At 34.4% G+C, this 20,391-nt stretch overlaps 1 protein-coding gene across 1 annotated transcript in view; it reads right to left on the minus strand.

Moving 5' to 3' along the window:
* Positions 1 to 18,341, minus strand: part of LOC116584628 (bifunctional heparan sulfate N-deacetylase/N-sulfotransferase 4) — a 275,093-nt gene extending 256,752 nt beyond the window's left edge. The window contains exon 1 of the mRNA XM_032333263.1: positions 17,885 to 18,341. The gene's annotated coding sequence lies outside the window, so the exon portion shown is untranslated. The remainder of the gene's footprint in view (positions 1 to 17,884) is intronic.
* Between the last annotated feature and the right edge of the window lie 2,050 nt (positions 18,342 to 20,391).

Raw genomic sequence — 20,391 nt, forward strand, 5'->3', positions numbered from 1 at the left:
TCCCCCAACTCACCTCTCCTGTCCTTCACCCAATTTCCTCTGTGTTATTCCTTATGCTCCACAAGTAAGTGAAACCATATGATAGTTGACTCTCTGCTTGACTTATTTCACTCAGCATAATCCCCTCCAGTCCCATCCATGTTGATACATGAAATGAAATATATTCATCCTTTCTGGTGGCGGCGTAGTACTCCATGATATAGATGGACCATATCTTCTTTATCCATTCGTCTGTTGAAGGGCATCTTGGCTCTTTCCACAGTTTGGCGACCGTGGCCATTGCTGCTATGAACATTCAGGTACAGATGGCCCTTCTTTTCACTACATCTGTATCTTTGAGGTAAATACCCAGTAGTGCAATTGGAGGGCCATAGGGTAGCTCTATCTTTAATTTCTTAAGGAATCTTCACACTGTTTTCCGAAGTGGCTGCACCAATTTGCATTCCCACCAACAGTGTAAGAGCATTCCCCTTTCTTTCTCCACATCCTCTCCAACACTTGTTTCTTGTCTTGTTAATTTTTTTTTAAAGATTTTTATTTTTTTAATTTATTTACTGACAGAGAGAAATCACAAGTAGATGGAGAGGCAGGCAGAGAGAGAGAGAGAGAGGGAAGTAGGCTCCCTGCTGAGCAGAGAGCCCGATGCAGGACTCGATCCCAGGACCCCGAGATCATGACCTGAGCCGAAGGCAGCGGCTTAACTCACTGAGCCACCCAGGCACCCTTGTCTTGTTAATTTTGACCATTCTAACTAGTGTAAGGTGGTATCTCAGTCTGGTTTTTATTTGACTCTCCCTGATGGCTAACAATGATGAACATTTTTTCATGTGTCTGTTAGCCATTTGTATGTCTTCTTTGGAGAAGTGTCTGTTCATGTCTTCTGCCCATTTTTTGATGTGATTATCTGTTTTTTGTGTGTTGAGTTTGAGGAGTTCGTTGTAGATCTTGGATATCAGCCCTTTGTCTGTAGTGTCATTTGTGAATAGCTTCTCCCATTCCGTGGGTTGTGTCTTTGTTTTGTTGACTGTTTCCTTTGCTGTGCAGAAGCTTTTGATCTTGACAAAGTCCCAGAAGTTGCATTTGGAGACATGTCTTTAAAGAAGTGGCTGTGGCCAATGTCGAAGAGGTTACTGCCTATGTTCTCCTCTAGGATTTTTTTTTTTAAGATTTTTATTTATTTATTTGACAGGCAGGGATCACAAGTAGGCAGAGAAGCAGGCAGAGAGAGAGAGGAGGAAGCAGGTTCCCTGCTGAGCAGAGAGCTGGATGCAGGCCTCCATGCCAGGACACTGAGAGCTATTCACAAATGATAACTACAGACAAAGGGCTGATATCCAAGATCTACAAAGAACCCCTCAAACTCAACACACAAAAAACAGATAATCACATCAAAAAATGGGCAGAAGACATGAACAGACACTTCTCCAAAGAAGACATCAGAAAGGATATATTTCATTTCGTGTATCAATACGGATGGGACTGGAGGGGATTATACTGAGTGAAATAAGTCAAGCAGAGAGTCAACTATCATATGGTATCACTTACTTGTGGAGCATAAGGAATAACACAGAGGAAATTGGGTGACGGACAGGAGAGGTGGTTGGGGGAAATCGGAGGGGGAGATGAACCATGAGAGACTGTGAACTCTGAGAAACAGACTGAGGGTTTTGGAGGGGAGGGGAGGTGGGGGATGGGTGACCCTGGTGGTGGGTACTAAGGAGGGCACAAATTGCATGGAGCACTGGGTGTGGTGCATAAACAATGAATCCTGGAACACTGAAAAAAATTAAATTAAATTAAAAAATACTTTTGTGATCCCATTCACAATCTTCTTAACCTCTTAAAATCTTTCTTTGTGCTAATCAGAATACATGATCAATTATTAGCAAAATTCTTTCCATATATAATATAGTGAAACTCTTCTCTGAAAGTTTTCTTCATCTCCTATCCCTAACCAAAACCTGGCTCTCCCCTGAAGACCTCAGAGCCCTTTGATGATAGTTAGAGTTTCACATCTTGTTCTCCTACTATTGGGTCAGGAGGTTGGTTAGATGCCTTGTTTATTCCTTATTTTCCTTATTGTCACTTTAAGTTTATTGTCTTTTCCTACTCTATTAAAAACCTCCAATTTTCATCTAATAGGATTATACCACCCCACCTCTTCTTAAAGAAGTTATTAACTAATGCCTGGGTTAGATTTTTTTAATCCTAGAAAAATCTTAGATTTTGGATAACTCTCACTTTTTTAAACTATTAGATATTCATATAGATAATTCTTTCAACACTATACTCTCAGGTTTTGAGTCCCTCTCTAATTCTCTTGCCTTTCTTTCTATAATTGCCATCCAGTCTCAGAGTCATACACTAGATCTTTTCATTAAAACAAATAAATGTATAACTGTAACAAATTCATAATATTGATTTTACATATTTTGCTATCTAATCTCAATCCCTATGTTTTTAGCTCACTTCACCTACTGCCCCAACTTCAACAATATTTCAAACCCCTAACATTTTTAAGCCCTGGTCCTTTCACTTTTTACTTTCTCTTTCTCTCTCTTGGTCTTACACTTCTTCTTGCCCAGCTTAAATTCCCTAACCAATCATTATTTTCATTTCTTTTCATATACTCTCAAACCTTCTTATCCTTTCTTATTTTATGATGCACATTTGTCTAAACAAAACTGGGTAAATCCCACAATCCACTAAATCTGTGCCTGTAACTCCGAAATTGAATAGAATTTCACCAAACAGACTATTTACCTCTTAAACTCATGATCAAAGGCTTCACATGGGTCTTTAATGCTGCTGGCAACCACACGGTATTTTTTCAGTTCCTAAACTATCTCTTCTCCTAGATGACTATTAAGTACCCCTTTCTTCTCTCTTCAAACTTCCAACATTTCTTTTCTTTTCTTCATTCTCAGCTGATGATCTTGTTTTTTATTTCACAAGGAACACAATAGCAAGAATAAAAGAATTTCTGTAAGTTCTTTTTACCACACTTACCCACTCATTTGAGTAGATGTTCTTCACTAGATGAATTATCCATTCTGGCTAATGACAACCATTGTGCATTATTTCCAGGCTTTATCACCTCCTCCTTAAAGACATCCCTTCAGTAGTATTTTTCCCTGTTTCATGTGGTCACAGTGTTTTTCTTGTCTATGGAATATTTATGCCAGTATATAAACTCAGTTAAGAATTTATTACATTAGGGTCACCTAGGTGGCTCAGTTGGTTAAGCATCTGACTCTTGATTTGGGCTCAGGTCATGATCATGGGATCATGGGATCAAGACCCTAGCCAGGCTCCATGCTCAGAAAGGAGTCTGCTTGAGACTCTTTCTCTCTCTATCCTTTTCCCTAATCATATTTGCTCTCTTTCTCTAAAATAAATAAATCTTCTAAAAAAATAATTTATTGCAATAGTTCAGATAAATACTTAAGACAATAGAAATAGAGATTAAAAATAAGAAGCAAAGTTTATATGGAGAGCAAGACTCAGAATAGCTAGCACAACACTAAAGGAAAACAAAAGAGGACTGACACTAACAAACTTCAAATTTCACTAGTAGCTACAGAAATCAAGACAGTATGGTACTCGCAAAAGAACATACAAATAGACCAAGGGAACAAGATTAGAGAACCCAGAAATAAACTCCACAAAGATAGTGAACTGATCTTTGACAAAGGAGCAAAGTCAATTTAATAGAGAAAGGATAGTTTCAAGAAATGGTACTAAAACAACTGTATATCCACATACCAAAACAAACAAACAAACAAACACAAAGGAATGTATGCACAGACCTCAACCCTTCTCAAAAATTACCTAAAAATAAATCATAAATGTAAAACAAGCAAACAGAAAAACTATAAAACTCTTAGAAGATAACACCAGACAATCTAGATGATCTTGGATTTGGCGATGACTTTTTAGATACAACAAAAGCACAATCCATGAAAGAAAGAATTGATAAATTTGACATCAGTAAAATAAAAATTAAAAGTTTCTCTGTGAAAGACACTGTTAAGAGAATAAAAAAGACAGTCTAAATACTGGAAGAAAATATTTGAAACAGGAATATCTGATAAAAAAAAACTGTTATTCAAAATATATAAAGAGCTCTTAAAACTCAACAATAAGAAAATGAATAAACTGATTAAAAATGAGCCCAAGATTTGAGCAAATACCTCATGAAAGAAGATATACAGATGCCAAATAGGCAGTAAAAAGAGGCTCTTCATCCTATGTCATTAGAGAATTACGAATTTAAATAACAATATGCTTATTACTAGCTTTTAGAATAGCTAAAATCCAAAACAGTGAAAATACCAAATGTTGGGGAGGATGTGGAGCAAAGGGAACTCTTACTCATTGCTGGCAGTAATGCAAAATGGTATAGCTACTTTGTAAGACACTGTCAAAGTCTTACTTTGTAAGACACTTTGATAGTGTCTTACAAAGTTAAACATAGTCTTATACAATCCAGAAATTGAGCTCCTTGTTACTTGCTCAAGACAGTTGAAATCTTATGTCCACACAAATACCTACATAGGCTGTTTATAGCGGCTTCCTTCACAATTGCCAAAACTTGGAAGCAACCAAGATGTCCTTCAGTAGGTAAATGGATAAACAAACTGGTACATCTGTAAAATAGAATATTATTTAGGACTAAAAAGAGAAGAGCTATCAAGCTACAAAAATATATGAAGGCATCAAACCAAATGAAAGAAGCCAATTTGCATGCTGTATAATTCCAATTACATAGCATCTGGAAAGGCAAAACTACAGTCAGTAAAAAGACCCGTAGCTGTCAGGGGTTGGAGGAGTGAGGGAGGGATGAATAGGTGGAGCACAGAGGACACTGAAGGCAATGAAACTATCCTTTCTGATTCTAAAACAGTGGATACATTCATTACACATTTGTCAAACTCCAGAAAATGCCTAACGTCAAGAGTAAACCCTAATGTAAACTATGGACTTTGGGAGATAACAAAATTTCAATGTAGTTTCATCAATTTTAAGGAATATTGGTGGTGGAGAAGGCTAGCGTGTGCACATGTGGGGAGGTACCTAAAACTACTCTAAAAGGTAAAGTTGAATTTTTTTAAAGCAAAAGCAGTTTCTCGATGTTTTTATATAACTTTCTAGCTCTTATAATTTTGTAGCCCCTGTGGGTAGCATGGTTGGAATCATTTAAGAAGCACAAAATAAGAACCACAATAATTTATTTAAAAGGAATTCTTTTATTTACCCACATTTTCTAAACAACACTAAAGAGTTCCAATTCATAAAACAAAATGGCACTTCTAAAATGTTGGTTTTTCTACTCTCCATTTCCCCTGTACCCCAAAGCTACTCTGGAAATTCTCACACGACAAAATTTTATCTCTGCCACCTGCTTCACTGTTTTTTCCCTTCCTTTCCTCTTATCCTTTCTCTCTAAGACCCTATTATATTATCAATTAACCTCACAGTCAAAAAGCAAGATACCCTTCTCTTTAGTGGGGGGAAATGGAAAAAGTTTAATACTGTTTGTTAGAGGTTCAAGGTTGTCAATACTCTCACATGAATTATTTTTATTCTGTCGCATAAGAAATAGAAGTATCATGACTTGGTGATTGAATGGATCTAAAGGGGTAAAAATTGCCCAAAGACTTCAGCCTTTCAGTCATTCATTCAGTACTTTTGAATGCTTACCAAGCGCCAGATGTACTATCCACTGAGAAACATTACCTCTACTCTTTAAAAGCAATGAGAATCCATTCTGTGACACACTTGAATACAAATTACAATAGAACATGGTATGTACAAACTAGGGAAAGTACACAGTTATATGCTAGCAAAGGTGTGAGAAGAGAAAAATGAGTAGAATGTAATATATTATTTTTGAAACACCTGTGAGATATTCAAAAGGAATGTCTTCTACTATGCCATAAATCATAGTGGAATTTAAGGTCTGTGCTGGAATTATAAATTAAGGAGTAAGAAAAACTATAATGTCAAGTGAGAAAGCTAAGGAACACTGTGTACAGTACAATGATAGAGGTATACCATTAAAACCTTTACACTGAATGAAGTGTGGTTAGTGGAAGAGAGCCATGGAAGCTATAAGCAAAGGTACACAAATACTTCTGAGCAAGAACTGAATGCTATTTTAAGTCAAGAAATATACTGAAAATTAACCTTGGTTTTGGTGACCTTAGCAAATGCCCATTAGTGTAATGAAGTCAAGTAAAAGATTAAAGTGAGTTGAGAAGGTAGTAGGTGGTGAACGAGTTCAAAAAACCTGCAAATAAAAAGAAAAAAAAAAAGTGAGAGAGTTCATAGGAGCACAAACTTGATGTCATGAGGACTACCTGCTTATCAGCAAAGAAAGAACTCTAAGGATATGCTACAAGATTTCAGAGAAAGGAAAAGAGTCCTGTGGATTCTTTATTTATTAGAAGAGGATATAAAGAGGGAAGTCAGTTTTTCTAATCACTGATGGATGAGAGCGTTGGATTTAGAGGAGGAAAGAGAGACTTGAAAGATCCTTGAAACCAAAGATTTGGTTTTCCAGGATCCAGGATCAGGCAGAGGAGTGATGACCAATTTTGCCCTTAGAATCCCAATGCATTGTTCTTTTTCTGTGCTTTTCTCTATACATTTCAGTTAAATCAACTTACAGACAACAGCAATAAAATGATTGCTATTGACTGGTAATTGCTTTTGTTTAGTTCAATAACCTTTTTTAAAAAAAACATTATTATATTTAGTATGGTTCTGCATCCTTGTTAATTCTCTCAGAAGACAATCATGGAAGGTTATCCATGAAACATAAAATGTTCACTTAGCCCTCATGTTCTTATAGGCAAGGAAACTCCAAGGTATATTGATGAATGAATGAAAATACAATGTGGTAATGTACTTCTTGACCTATTACTGAGTAACAGAAAAAGAAACATAATTTTGCCTAATAATTAACATGGAAGCTTAACTTCAAGGAATCAGAATTTATTAAACTATAAATTATAAGAAATATATTAATCATCTCTGTGACTAGAGTATGTTACCAACAGTACAACACTTACATTCACAAGTTACTTTAATGTCTAGCATCTCTTAGAAGACATACTTTTGATGTTTTAATTATTCTTTTACTGAATTTAGGTAAGCTATCACTTGGTCACTATCATAGAATTTGTCTGCATCAGAAAGAACAAAAGATTATTAACTCTTAAAATTCATTTATCTCAACCTTCATTTCTTTACCACCAACTTTCTTACCTAGAAACCCCTAATGCAGTCAAGTTAATACATAAATGCCTGGAGAAAATTTATATTGGTTTGGGGCAGTATAACTGTTGTCTATTATCTAGTTTATAGGAAGTTCTAGTAAGGATTGTTTTTTCCATTATATTATCTCACTATCAGGATATTACTGTGTAAAACATATACTACTGACTTTGAGCTTCTTGTTATAATAATAAACCCTTTTCAACTGGGCCCCCTTTATTTTATGTATATATATATATATATTTATGAATATATATACTATATATTCATAAATATATATATATATATACACCTTATGTATAAATAGATATAATTACCAATTACCAAATTATTATTCAAATAACTCAAGGAATGAATAAATGGAAAATTTAATACATAGAAGACAAAACTAGTATAACTTCACATGGCTAAGTGAACCCACATTTTCTGATTGATTCTAGACCTCCTTCATTGCCACCATTCTGCTTTGGAACCCTAAATATCAAGAAGTAGAATTTCATTGCCATGCACAAAACTCATAAAGAACTCTACCAAAATGGAAATACTGATCATTTTCTTTTGGCTATTTAATCTCATAACTGTAGATCTTATAAATCTTTTAGTTACAATTTCCATCTTTTACATATTTCTCTTATTTCAGAACATTCATGATTTTACATAGCACAAAGCAGTCAGGTAATTCTTTACCAAAGGGAGATATGCTCCATTCAATTTCACTGATAATCTGTGCTTGTTGTTTTTCAATCTAATTGCTTCATATTTTATGTTCTTTTAACTTTTAGATACTGCAGAATAAAATACCAGCTTGGCTATCAACCAGAAATAAAATGGGTGGTCACATGTATATATATCCCATATAGAATTTCCTCCTCCCACTCAAAACTAATCCAGGATGCAGAGTTCTGAAAGTTTGGAAAAAAGCATAATAAAAAATTATGGGGAGAGACTTGGAGTGATTTCAAGCATTCTGTTACTTGTCAGAGGCAATGTTTCTCGAGATGCTCCTATTTTAATACTTGATGACTGGAATCTAGAATTATTACAAACGTTACTTATGAATGCTTTAAAACGATACTAGGCACTGTACCAAAATAATTCACTTAGCAAGCCTATTTGATAGAAAATACTGCAAGAATTTGAAATATAAAACATTTTGTTGATCTTCAAAATATCTTGGGGAACAAAGAATAGGAAGAGTGGTCTGGTTTTACATATGGAAAATTTAAGGTCAATTTAAGACACTAACATATTTGGGGCAAAACTTAAAATATATTTTGTATCTTTTTCACTCTCAGTCTGAGTCAACATTAGTAATTTGGAGAAGTTAAATCTATTGTCCAGAGGCTGCTGTGGAAGCAATTTTTGCCATTAGTGGGAATGAGGTAGTAGTTAACAAGCTTTCCTGTATTTCTCCCTGTGTGAGTGCAAGAGGTGTGGAGAAGCCTCTAGAATGAATATTCTGCCCACCTATAACTTGCACAAGCTCTTGGTCAGAAAACTGTTCAAGAAATTTGAAGTAAACAATTGCATACAATTTTGTAGCAGCATAGTTTCTGCATGTTTGCACAGTTTCCACAGTTTCCACATGTAAAACAAAACCATTTTTTTTTTCATTTTCCCTATTCCTTTTTTTCCCCCAGAGATATCTTGAAGGTCAACAAAATGTTTTACATTTTATACCCCCCAGTATTTTCTACCAAAGAGGCATACTAAGTGAATTATTTTGGTTCAGTGCCTAGCATTCTTTTAAAACATTCATAAGTAACTTTTGTAATAATTCTGGAAAATATATCAATATAGACACCACCTAAAATATTTTTTACTGTTTTACTAGATAAAATTGCAAAGTAAGTAACATTTGTATTTGTTTTAATTTTATCCAGCTTTAGTTTCTGAATCTTTGCCTTCTTGTCTTCTTCTAAACCCATGTTTTTCCTTACACCAGCATGCCAGAAAATTAAGATAAACTATTTAGCACTTTTTTTCCTGATGGTATTTTCCTCTGGTTTATGATCTGTTTTCCTCAAGATATTTGAATGTGAGTTAATTTTTGAAAGTCTGATGAGTCAGATTAAAATGTTAGTCAATGATCTCTGATCATTTAACTTTCATTTAATATTGTTAATATTCATATATAATAAAAATACAGGAAAGACAGTGCAAAAAAGTGATTTAGATCATTACCTACAAGTGAAGGGGATTGAAAATAGTCAATACTTATACTAGGGGTTGCTTTAAATCAGTACAAAATGTTACCTTGCAGGCCAAAGTCAGAGTACTGATGCATGTAATTAATACTTAATTCCATTAATTTAATACCTCTAGTGTTTCCAACTTTGTCCTAGGAACTTCATATTTATTATCACATTTAGCTTTTCCAGCGGTTCTATGAAGTAGGTATTATTATCTCCATTCACAGATCATGAATCTGAGGCACAGAAGAGTTAATAAGATTTTTCAAGGTTACACTACACACGAGGGCAAAGCTGGAATTAGAATCCAACTTTGGTGGAATTCAACATTACCTCTTGCCTTCTATTATGTCATAATGCTAACTCATCTTTGTATCAGTTCACATTTGTTTACATGACTGCAATTCTTCTCTAGTAGAGCTTAAACTTCGCAACTCAGCCCAACAATCTCTATATTCTTTATCATTTAAAAGTTCATAGAGGCTAGAAGTATCACTCTTATTCATGCATCTAATCTGTAGAAATTTTCTTTCTTGGACTGGCTCAAAAGAGGAACAAAACTAATATATTTAAATTTTTAAAAATCAATCCTTCACTTAATTATTATTTTATTATCTTCAACAAATTATACACTTTGTAAAATTACCCTTTTGTGAAGTTGCTTTTGCATTCTAGAACATGTCCTGAGAAATACATTCCTGACATGTAATTTTATTCAATTTTATTTACTTGAAATTTGTTGACCAATCTTTGAACCAACTCCTAGAGATTGTTTTTAGGTGAGTAGCATGATCACTGTAAAATCTTCATCCACACTCCTTTATAGCTACATATGAAAAACATGAGGAACCTCACCAACCATGTCCTGCTAAGGAAGAAATACCTTCTAGAGAAGTCTTCTGGATAAGCAGCACTCCAACCTGTGGTGGTTGTTTTGGTTGGCTAGAATCTCACTGATTTTAGGTGAGTTGTTCTTCCTGATTTTGCATAGAAACAGCCTCCCAATATCTTTCATATATTAGTCCTCTGGTGTCATATAATACAAAATAAAGTCCACTTTCATTAAAAAAAAAAAACACCTCTTCTGCAACATGTAAAAGTGATTATACTATTCTTCAACAGTTCTTTTTTTTTTCTTTAAAAACTGTTTCCTCAGTTGTTGCTCATAGAACGTGCCTCACATTTTACATTTATCAAATGCTTGCTATTTGCCTGTAGGTGAAGATCTCCCTAAGCAGTCCTTTTATCAGAATATTTTGGTTAACTGGGGGCACTGATACATATACAGTATTTACACCTTAAGGCAATAGGTACCATAATACAACTGTGAGAGAGGAGCAGAAACAATGATCTACCATGGAGGAAGAAGGTCAGGGAAGACTGCTCCTAATATGAGATGGGAGGAACCTGACATTGGCAAATAGGCCACATGATGTCAGACCTCTGCCAAGGAAGATTACCGATCATTGTTCCCTTGACTTTGGTACTTTGATTTCATTAATTCATTTTAAGTTTCATTAATACTGTATTAGCCTTATTATATTTTTGGTACTTGTTGAGTTTGAAATCTTTTTGTAATTGGTGAATTTTTTAAAAAATATTCAATAATTACATTTATCCCTCTGTAATACCAATGTAAGTCTATTACTCCAGCCAACTGAGTGATCTTTGGAATACTGTTTCTTATACCCACTGATTTGTGAAAATGAGACAGGGGACTAGTTCTGCTACATAAGTCTCAATAATAGCATTGACTTTCAAACTGTAGGGAAAGATACAATAGTTTGAAATATTTACTCACTACTTTTTAAATACCTTAAAAATGTAAAGAGTAGAAGCATAGTTGAGAATTACATTTTCTAAAACTGATGGTCTTTCTGCTTTACAGAGAAAGCAACATTAAACAGTGGGCCATATCCTAAACTTTACCAAACAATTTCACAGAATTGAAGATAATAATCAATTGGCAGAATAAAAATTCAGCTTGTCAGCTATCATATTGTGGTAAGTTGTTGCTCTTTGTCACAGTTTTCTACAAGATTGAAGCAATATTCTGTTTGGCATATAACTTTTTTTTTTTTTAAAGATTTTTATTTATTTATTTGACAGAGAGAGATCACAAGTAGGCAGAGAGGCAGGCAGAGAGGCAGGCAGAGAGAGAGAGGAAGGAAAGCAGGCTCCCTGCTGAGCAGAGAGACCGATGCGGGGCTAGATCCCAGGACCCCGGGATCATGACCTGAGCCGAAGGCAGAGGCTTAACCCACTGAGCCACCCAGGTGCCCCTGGCAGATAACTTTTAAATAGGTTTTCTGAGTGTCAGTTTATCAGAAAGATAATTTACTGATCAGCTCTTACGGCTTTCACTAACACCCTTTAACCCACCACCTAGATCTATTCATCTTCAAAGTACTTACAGCCCTATCATAGCATCTTTGTTTACTGCTTGTCTCCCTCCCCCCGCAACACACACAAGCCTCCTAAGAGATATTTTCTTCACACTAATATCTTGAATGGTGTCTGGCACATATTTAAAATAATAGATAATTTCATCATTATCACTATAGACATTATTGAACAAAAATGAAAAGCCATTTTCTCTATTTAATGTGAAAAATATGTCCAGGTGGAAAAATAGAGTAACTTAAGTACTAAATTGAGTTCAACCTCGATTGACCAATTTGAGCATCATTTTTGTGGTTATTAAGAAAATGCCCTATTCCAAGGAAAGCAGCTTTGCAAACTGAGATATCAGGAACCATAATACTTAAGAACTTCTAAATGATTGCCTATGTTTTATTTTACCTTTTATGGTATGCGTATCAGTTGGATTGACATAACTATTACAGAAAGACTGATAGGGAAACAAAAATAATTAAATTTTAATTCTCATTACTCATTTGCACTTTAGAGTAATGAATAGAATTAGGACTTTTATATGTGTTCACAAGAGCATATGCATCTCTGCATCTGTTTCCTTTCCTGGTATTAATCCTTAGAGCAGCTATATTTATTCCTGAGGTTTAAATGATTTTTACGTAGGTGTGAAAGACTATTCAGTACCTTAAGAAGAACTCTTTTGAGATGTCTGATGAAATATGACAAATTCTGTGGATCAGCAGTCTACAATTGAATTTCTGATTAAGGAATGGAGTCAAGCCAAAGCATGTTATTGTGCAAAATAGCTTTCCTTTCTCTCTCCTTCTTCCATTAGTATAGCAGTCAGTCTTTGGGCTGCATATGAATGCTACTATGTTTAAACTACTAAATATAAAAATGATTTGTAGGGATTTAAAGTATCAGTACAAGGATTATTTACATGTATTATTATTTTATTTTTGCCACTAAGCTGCATTTGCTGCATGCGAAAGATTCTACTGCCAATGAAAGGGAAGTATATAGAAAAGAAGAAAAGGGATTCTACTTAAAGAATTTAGTAAATTAAATGGAAATTCATAGGTGGGAGAACAGCTAAAATTTAAAGTTGACATCATTACTTCTTTGACATGAATTTCCCATCCCATCTTATCTTTCTTTTATTGTTCAGTGTAGTTTAGCCACTTTTTATGTGCATTTTTCCCACCCACTCCCATGTTCAAACTGGGCCATTAGATAAATAATCACTACTATGCTAAACATGAGTGGTTTACTCCTGGATTTTGCAAGAGAGCTTTGAAGCTGATGTGGCCAAAATGAACAGAAAATAAAGAGAAGAAAGGAAGATATGAGGGAAGGAAGACAGAAAAGAAAGAAGGAAGTCAAGGAGATAGGAAGGGGGTGGAAATAAATAAGGAAAAAGGGAGAGAGAACAAAATGAAGAGAAAGAGGAAAGGAGGAAATAGAAAGGAAAGAGAAAAAAGAAAAAGGAGAAAAAGTAAGAAAAGAGGAAAGGAGCAGATGAACAGTGATTAAAGAAGTGTATCTACATTTACTTTCTGCTTGAACATACTGAACCTGGCCAACTGACTTTTAGCTTCCACAAGGTATGAAGACAAATTCCATTAAAGGCTTGTAATATGGAGGCTAACTATTTTAAATAAGACACAGCACAAGTCCACCTGATGATAAAATTCTGAAAGGGCACTGTCTTTTAATTTGGAGAGAAAAAAAAAGAAATGTTTGTGCGCTTGCATGTGTGTGTGTGTGTGTGTGTGTGTGTGTGTGTGTGTTAGCTTATTAAAAGTTGCCTCTTGGGGCACCTGGGTGGCTCAGTCCTTAAGTGTCTGCCTTTGACTCAGACCATGATCCCAGGGTCCTGGGGATCTAGCCCCGCCTCCGGCTTCCTGCACAGCAGGGAGCCTGCTTCTCCCTCTCCCACTATACCGCCCCCCCTCACCCTGTGTTACCTTTCTTGCTGTCTCTCTCTATCAAATAAATAAATAAAATCTTTGAAAAATAAAGTTGCCTTTTTATTGAGCACTTCAAATATTAAAACAATAACTTCAAAGAAGTGTAAAAAATGAGAGTGGTACAGAAGTCTCAATTCTGCAATTTAATGAAGTTATCACTTTTGTTTTTTAAGATACCCTGAAAACATCATCAAATTAAGTTCTCAAGCATTCAAACATAATCTTTTTAACCTTTATTTTCTTCTCACATATTTCCTTAGTTCTAATTAATTAATTATGATTATCATTTAATATTAATGAAGTATTCTTAAGTATATCTCTTGAGAAAATATTTCTGAAGTAGGCTATATATGCAAATTTCTTTAATGTGTCACTTAAAAGGGAACATTTAATTTATTATATTCAGGTTGTTTTGTTATAATATTTTACACGGCCTGAGTTATATGGATAATCATGAATATAAACAAATTATGAGAAGGGAAAGGAAATAAATACATCAAGGAAAACATTTACATCAGTAGGAGTGGAGAGTGTTACTATTCACATTTTTTAAGGATTTTATTTTTAAGTAATCTCTTCACTCAACCTGGGGCTCAAACTTACAACTCCAAGATCAAGAGTTGTATGTTCTACTAACTGGGCAGTCAGGTGCCTCACTACTCACATTTTTTAAAAATCTGTTTTGAAATGTACAAAGCCATTGATGTGTTTGGATTTCATTACCAGACTATTTTGGGCTTTGGAAAAATCTGTTATCAATTCAATACTATTCTAAAAGAAACTAGATTTGTCAACTCTAAGATGTGATAGCATTCCTTAGAAAATTGAGATAAAAGAAGCTTGGAAATAGGATTGTTTTTATAAAAGTTCTGCATTGCAATTGACACCTCTAACTTCTGAGCCTTGCTGAAATAACTTTAAAAAGAGTGCATTTAACACTCTCTGTAACAGCATAGGTGAAAGTTTCCTGATGTGTTAAAGAAAACGTTGGCTAAATGTTATTCAACGATGGCTGAAGGCAGTAGCATTATGTCTGACACCTGACCTATTTCTCTCACTTCATAAACTTAAAATAAATCAACAGAAAACATGGTTCCCCTTTTTCCTACTTATTTGGAGTACATAATGGTTGAGAGATAACTTTCTCTTTTGTCTTTAGCTCCATAAGATATATGCTATAACTGTTTTAGTATGTCTAACCCACTGTAAATTTTACTGAGTTACTTTCATAAAACCTTCCCACTTCTTCCTTTGGACATGTATCCATAGGTGGCATCTCTGATCACTCTGCCTTCACCAAGATAATGGTTAGATGATACATCTCATCTTTATTTCTTTTTTGATCTTAAGTATAAATTGCATTTCATAGGAGTTTCTGCTACATTTGTTTACATTTTTTGTTACAGCAAACTTTATACAGGAGAAAACTTCATTACTTTAAAATTTACTCTAGTCAAAAGGTATATTTGTTCTTGAATGTCCCATGGTTTGTACTAGAGAAAAAAAGTTACACTTCAGGTTAGACTTTAAACATAATGCATTATCAATGAATTTAGCCCAGAAAGAATTAGCCTTCTGGGTGCACAGCTTCTCTGTCTTGGCTTCCAGCCAGGGCTGATATTTTAGCTTTATTTTATAAGTTTCCCCAGCTGCTTTCCTAATCTGGGGAGGCAGTATCAGCTAGAATCTTCTAGTTTGAACAAAGCATGCTAAATGCTTCTCTGTTCTCCCTGAGTAGTTGTTACTCAGGGAACACAGAAAGTTTGATCTTTGGATTTTATTCTCAGTGGCACCCTTCCCATTCAAACAGAATGTGCAAAGGGATCATATAAACATTAGACCTATTGAGGACAAATATTTCACTAGTTCAGAAGCATTTCTTTAGCAATTTTAGGAAGTAAGGTTAGCATTGAGACTTGAACTAAGAATCTGACTTTGTTTTAAATCCAATTACAAAATTATTTGTGGGTAGGAGAAGAAAATAGTTTGAACAGTTTTAATACTTATACAAAATGAAAAAGATTGTCCTTTGTTGAGGTGAATATATATATATATAAACACATATTTTTATTCTCTCACATATAGAAATTCCAAATTATGATTTTAAATATTTATGTATAAAATAGCTTCCATTTACTTCATTTTGATATTTAAGGAAAATCATTTAAGTGGACACATTTTTTTGAGAATAAATTCAGTTGGCAGAAAACAAAATGCAATTTATATATGTTTACAAGTTATTAAAAAGAAATGTCAAAATCCTCATGAAGTTTTTGGCTTTTTAAAAACTTCTTAAATTTCAGTTAGTTGCCTTTTTAAAAAAAATTTAGAATGATGCCTGTGTTTGTAAATTGTATCTATATTTTCTCTCTAAAAGAGGTAATTTTCATGTTAGAGTTATTATCATACACAATACATTTTTTTCAAAGGATTCTAAGCATCAGTCTTAGTTATGATCAGTTGTCATTAAGATACAGTAAAAAAAAATGACTATCTGCTTAATGTTCAGTTTCTAAAAATCTCAGCTTATCATGAGACTTCTATCATATTCTGTGTGATATTAATCATTATAAGGTAAATAGCCACAGGATTTATTATTATAAAAATGTCACAGCAGATGTTAAATGGTATTAATACCCATTTTCCTATTGAGATAAATGGTAAGTAGCAAATACATATTTCTTACTAATCACTTACTTTTTTCTAATGAATTCCAGTTGAAGGTTTAAACTGCTTGATTTTATATTCTCTACAAACATTTGCTTCATGAAGAAAACATGACCAAATAGCATCAACCTGGCATCTGGAAATAGCTAATTGATGTATTTTTAAGAGAAGAATTTAAAATTATTATTTTGAGATAAACACATTTTAAATCTTTGGAGAAAAATAATTGCCTCCTGGTTTTGGAGAAATTCAACTAATTACAGTAACTTTTGTCTTCATTAATTTCCTTTTGTGGCGAGAAACTCAGGATTTGAACCATGAGGTTGGGGAGAAAGTGAATTACTAAAATTATTAAGAAAACACATCAATAACTGTATGCAATTTAGTTAAATGTTTAGGATTTTGAGCTGATGAAAAATATTCTGATAGAAGACATCATCAAAGCAAAAGGTGAATTTGAAAAAGACATAATAAAGTGTAAACTACTGAAACTTTTTCAGAGTTATATTAGAACTCACAGTATATATAACCTATCATCACTTGAAAATACCATGATGATAACTGAAAAATACAGTAGTTTATTAATCGGGACACATTATAAAGAAAATACAGGCTTAAGGTTTCCTTTTCATTTGGCATTCTCTAACAGGGATATTGGAAGGGATGAATAGAACCATATTTAAATAGTATTTCTTATTTTCCAACTTAATTTGTATATGAAGAATTTGGAGGTATTTACAGGTATAGCATAAAGCTGTTTTGGGGAATCTAAGTCATAGGTATATGACATACATTATTCCGAGAATTTATTTTTCTTTCCTAATAGGACCTAGTAGAAAAACGTCTATTTTTTAAAAGCAATTTATGACTGTATCATACAATTTCAAATGTCTGTGACAGCTGTTTTTCTAAAGCAGACCATTAGAACAGGGCATGCCTATAAATCTCAGGTCCCAAAGAGAGGAGTTCCCATCTTGAGCAATTCGAATGCCATGTTATCAGTAACACTTTTCAGGGAAACATTTATAACCACACAGTGTGAATGCTGAGTTTGTAAAACGGGCATTTTCAATATGAAAGGCTAAAATTGTTATCAAGTGAGTTGTTTATTACGCAAATGTTCTGACAACAATTAAAAATATTTCAGGTTCTATCTCTTTTTTTAGGCAGGACTGTATTTTCCATTTATAGTGCAAATATAACTTCTACAAAGAGTAATGACAGATAAGCACACACATACTGAAAAGAGAGATTGAATTTGGTCTAAAACTAATATCTGCTTCTACATAAATCTTTCACAAATAAAACTTTATTGTGTTCACCTGGTTTACATAGCTAAGCAACATATATTCATTTATTGCACACACTTCAATTTCAGCAAATTAAGCAAGAACTTACCTAGAGAAGCATTTCAATTTTTTTTGTTTGTTTGTTCTTATCCTAACTTGAATGTATCCCGAGTTAGAAAGTGAGATATCCAGTATTCAGATTCACTCGGCTCCAGGTTAATTAGAAGGAGCTTTCAGTTCATACAATCTGCCTGAACAATATTCCGAGAGCGCTTTTTAGCTCCAATCCTAGTATCTGAACTCTTCCAGCAGTCTCTTTTTATTTATACACACATTGTCCTTTTCAAAACAAGCAGCCAGCTGGAATGATTCAAACCTCTGTTCAGCACACCGTTAAAATGCAGCTTCCTCCTTGGACACGAGAATTACACCAGGGAGCGGACCGAGTACAGCAAAAAGGCTATGAGAACTATTTAATCACCGGAATACCAGCTGCTTCTGCTCTGCTGTTGCTACTGCTGCTGTGCTCCTTGTTTAGCTGTAGTCGGTCTTTCCCTCCCTCCCTTTCTCTCACATCTCCAGAACTATAAAGGCAGCCCTGCCGGATTATGATTGGCAGAAACAGCCAATTCCTTCAGCTAATCATCCTCAAGACTTTCAAGGACCTGGAGCTGTTGTGATGTCATGCAGTCAGTGGGATGTTACACATGAATACATTCCAACAGAAGCTAATTCAGCCATCAGCTGCATTCCTCTCACACCAAGGTGATTGATTAGATGCTCCTTGAGGATTTGCATAATCTTTCATGGTACAGTTGGACTATTTCCATGAAACTCGAGAGTAAAATTCCACTTTGCAGCTCTGACACTGTACCAGAAGATTCTATTGGGCAAAAATGAAAAGTTCGAGACAGCGTTTTCTGTGGTAAATGTGTGCCAGTCAAACACATGAATTATGAATTCAATAAAAGCCAACAATGAACAATAGGAAACTTGAAGAAATATTAGTGGATTGCAGACTCCTAAAATTAATAATAACATTTTAGACCATAATAAGTGGGAGAAGAAAAGAAAGAGTAATCATGCGTGCATTTCTGTGTTGTGTGGATTGTTTCATTAGTTTAGGTAAATTACTGGATTGTTATGGAAAGGTTCTCTTCTATTCCCAGCATGAACAAAAAATTGTTGTCTCCATTTCTCATTTTTCTACTTGGCAACATCAAATGAAGACTACCTGCTTTTTTTCCTAAATCATTATTTACTCAGAAACAGAAATTACATTTATTTGCTTTATGTACATTTTTTTTTGAACTTCATTCAAATACACACATATAAAAATAAAGTGCTTTAGAATGCATTTCTTCATTTCAGGCTGCACGATTCCCAGGGTTCTTCTTGCTTTGGTATCTTCTTCTGGTTCCACCATTTCAATTAATGGAATAGGATGTCATCATGACTATTCAACCCAAACCCCTTATAGGTTAGAGAACAGAGCTACAAACTTTCCTCAAACCCAAAGAGCCCTTCTGGTAAAAGTGTGTCTTTACTTGAATTACTGGGACAGTATGATTGACCTTTTCTGTATGTTGCAGGCTGGTGGCTGGGATGGGGGCTGTCCCTCAAAATACAGCATTTATTGATGATGGGGTCTTTTGAATGAATGATATTAATGCACTCAGTGCTATTCATGTTATACTGTGTAAGGTTTTGAAGGTCAGGTAGCTAGCTGTACACATATGCTAGGTAGACGATAGAAAAATTTCACCATACTTAAAGAATATCTAGCAGTTGTTTTGTAACTTACAAAGACCATCACTAGGTATATCATAGATCATGTATCAGTATTTTTTTCAGAGGTATAAACTAAAAGTATAATAAAGGAAAAATTTATATTTTAAAAATCCTCAAGGAGGAGTCCAGGAATACTTACTACCTTTTAAGAATCTTCGGAATGCAAAGATGCATTAGAAGATCAAATCAGAATTTCCATAGTCATACACATCAAAATTCAAAATGGATAAATTGCAATTAAACATTTTAGCGATGTCTTAATAAAATAATTATTATTAGAACAGCATCATGCCAAACATTAACTGCTCAGAAACAAAATAAAATAAATTAAAAAGCTAATTGAAGATTTTCCATTTTATGTAACTTCTCATACTAAAAATTCTTCTTGGGGTGCCTGGTTGGCTCAGTGGTTAAAGCCTCTGCCTTCGGCTCAGGTCATGATCCCCGGGTCCTGAGATTGAGCCCCGCATCGGACTCTCTGCTCAGCAGGGAGCCTGCCTCCTCTCTCTCTCTCTGCCTGCCTCTCTGCCTACTTGTGACCTCTGGCTGTCAAATAAATAAATAAAATCTTAAAAAAAAATTCCTCTTTAATTTAGTCATCATTCATGTTTTAGCTATACAAAAATGAAAAGAAACTTTTTTAGATACTTAAGTTCTTTACCTTTTAACATATATCTACTTCATAACTCAATAAAGAATGCTACTTTATCAGAGTAATTTCAGTTATTGCAACTAAATGACAACACAGTGATTCTGATCATGAAACCATGGCATTTAAACATGGAAGGGGATTTATATCCTCAGCACTGATGATGACCATCTTTG

Source organism: Mustela erminea, chromosome 2 (genome assembly GCF_009829155.1).
Source record: "Mustela erminea isolate mMusErm1 chromosome 2, mMusErm1.Pri, whole genome shotgun sequence".
NCBI lineage: Eukaryota > Metazoa > Chordata > Mammalia > Carnivora > Mustelidae > Mustela > Mustela erminea.